The sequence below is a fragment of the Oryctolagus cuniculus genome, unplaced genomic scaffold (genome assembly GCF_964237555.1).
Source record: "Oryctolagus cuniculus unplaced genomic scaffold, mOryCun1.1 SCAFFOLD_82, whole genome shotgun sequence".
NCBI classification, from domain to species: domain Eukaryota; kingdom Metazoa; phylum Chordata; class Mammalia; order Lagomorpha; family Leporidae; genus Oryctolagus; species Oryctolagus cuniculus.
The window spans coordinates 412,501-415,000 of record NW_027208366.1 but is presented as its reverse complement, the minus strand read 5'-3'; the positions used below and the strand labels follow the sequence as shown (position 1 = coordinate 415,000).

Here is a 2,500-nt window from a genome sequence, read left to right as displayed (position 1 = left end):
GGGATTGTGGCGAGGAGCGTGCGGTGTCGCGGACCGGGTTGCGTGCGTCGGGGGGTCCGGACCCTCCCCCCCTCCTGCGCGTGCTCGGTGGTGACCGGGGTCTGGCCGCCCTCTGGCAGTGGAGGGCCACGGGCGTCCTCCCTGGAGGAGAGGCGAGGAGGGGTGAGGCCGAGAGGCGTGTGGCGTGCGTGGTGTGTGTGTGTGTGTGGTGGTGGGAAGAGGCGCTGGGGGGGGGGCGGTGTGCCGCTGGCGGTGGTGACGGGGTGTGGGGCGTGTGCTGGTCGCGCGTCTCCCCCTCGCCGTCTCGGGCTCCGCTCCCTTGGCTCCTCTCGCCCCCTCCCCCCACTCCATGCCGCTGCCACCTCCCCCCGCCCCTCGTCTTGTCTCTCCATCCCGGGGCCCGTCATCCCTCTCTCCGTTGGAGGCCCGGCCGCCCCGGAGCCACCTGGGCGCGGAGGAGGGAGGAGGAGGTTGTCCCCTCCCACGCACGCCCCGGGGCCGTCGCCGTCCTCCCGCCTTTCCCTCTCCCCCTACCCCTTCTGCCGCACTCCTCTCACCCCCAACTTCGTGGCGTCCCGAGAGGGCCTCGAGGTCTGTGTGTGCTTGTCGTTGGCGATGGGGGTTGTTGGGGGTGGACGAGGGGGCGTGTGCCGTCGCTGCCGCGAGGCCGTGGCGGTCCGGGTTGGCCGGTGGGGTGCGTCTGGGTGGTGCGTGTGCGCCTCTTGCCCCCTCCTCTTCCGTCTCCGGCGTCCGTCTGAGCTCCCCGGTCCCCTGTGGCCGGGGGGCGGGCGTCGGGCGGGGGGGTGTCTGGAGGTGGCCTCGGTGCCACCTCCCGTGCCTCATCCGGTTTCCCCGCCGTCGTCCTCGTGCGCGGCTTGCACCGCTTCCCCCTCCCCCCAACTTCTCCTCCCGCCTCTCCTCCAGGTACCTAGCGCGTTCCGGCGCGGAGGTTTAAAGACCCCCGGGGGTACCGCCTGTCCGCCTCGGGGTCGGGGCGGCGGGCCTGTGGGGAGTCGGGCGGGTCCCGTCCCGTCCGTCCTCCCCCTGACTCCGCTCCTCCTGCCCGGCCGAGGCGGGGGCGCTCGCTCGCGCGCCGCGCAGCCTCTCGCGGCGGCTGCCGTCGGGAAAGGGGCGCCTGACCCGGCGGTGGTGTCGTGCCGCGAGAGGGGTGCGCGCGGGGGCGTCGCGTCCTTGTCCCGTGCCGTGTCGGGGGGGGCGGGAGCCCCCTGGGCGCCTGTGGGGTCGTCTGCGTGCTCGCGGGCGCGCCCCGCGTCGAAACCCACCGACCCCTCCCAGAGTCTTTCATTGTGTCCAGTCTACTGGCCTGCCCGAGGCAACCCCTTCTCTTCTGTGGGTAGGGGATGGTGCTGTGCCAGGCTTTCCCTTGACGGGAAAGAGCCCAAAAAAAAACACTCGTACGACTCTTAGCGGTGGATCACTCGGCTCGTGCGTCGATGAAGAACGCAGCTAGCTGCGAGAATTAATGTGAATTGCAGGACACATTGATCATCGACACTTCGAACGCACTTGCGGCCCCGGGTTCCTCCCGGGGCTACGCCTGTCTGAGCGTCGCTTGACGATCAATCGCCCCCGGGTGGGTGCCTCGCGCCTCCCCGGGTTGCGCGGCTGGGGGTTTCTGCTCGCAGGGTCTGTATTTTTTGCCCTCCGTCCCCCTAAGTGCAGATGGTGGCCCACTGGCCCCCGACTCCACCCTCCCTCTCCTCGTCTCGCGACTGTCCCGCGCGCCACCGGCCCCTTCCCCCGTGCCGCCTCCCTCCTTCCCCGTCGCCCGCCCGCCCTCCCGTCCGGCAGGGGGCCTCCCCACGCGCCCTAGTGGCGCGGAGGTGGTTGTGTCCCCCCCCCGGCGGGAGATGGCGTTTGGGTGGCGGGGTGGGGAAGTGGAGGTGGGTGTGGGGGCGGGCAAGGCCGCCGTGGGGGGCATGGTGCGAGGGGAGTGGGGGAGCGTGTCTGCGGGCTGTGGTGCCGGCTGCCAGCGAGAGGTGGTGAGCACGCGCGTGTGCGTTGGGGGGACCGAGGCCGCGGAATCGGTAAGGGAAGCGCCCCACGCCGTCTTGGCGTGGGTCCCCCCGGCCGCGGTCCCCGTCCCTCCGTCGGGAGAGCTCGTTCGTGCCGCGCGCGGTCGCGGCGGGGGAGAAGGGGGTGGTGGCGGCGCGGCGAGCGCCGGGAGCGGGGTGGCAGGTGGCTGTCTCCTCCCCCGCCGGTGTGCGCCAGGTGCGCCTCGGCGGGGGTCATGGGGAGGCCCCGGGCCTCTCCGCCCCCCCGCGCGTCTCGGCGCGCCGGCCCATGCATCCATCCGTCCTTCGCTCCCGCGGCGCCGGGGTCGGCTCGTGCCGAGGCCGGGTCGGCGCGCGTGTGGTCGCGCCTCGGGGATGCGTGCCCCGGCGGCGGCCCGCGGGACGCCGCGGCGTCGTCCGTCCATCGCCCGTCTACCCTCGGGGGGTGCTCCCGCCGCTCTGCCGGCCCCGAGGAGACCCCGGCC

The 2,500-nt window shown here is 73.6% G+C and overlaps 1 non-coding gene across 1 annotated transcript; it reads left to right on the top strand.

The window, feature by feature from the left end:
* Positions 1-1,419: 1,419 nt before the first annotated feature.
* Positions 1,420-1,572, top strand: LOC138848348 (5.8S ribosomal RNA). Its single transcript, XR_011386122.1, has one exon. It is a non-coding gene; the product is annotated as a 5.8S ribosomal RNA (ribosomal RNA).
* The last annotated feature ends 928 nt before the right edge of the window (positions 1,573-2,500 follow it).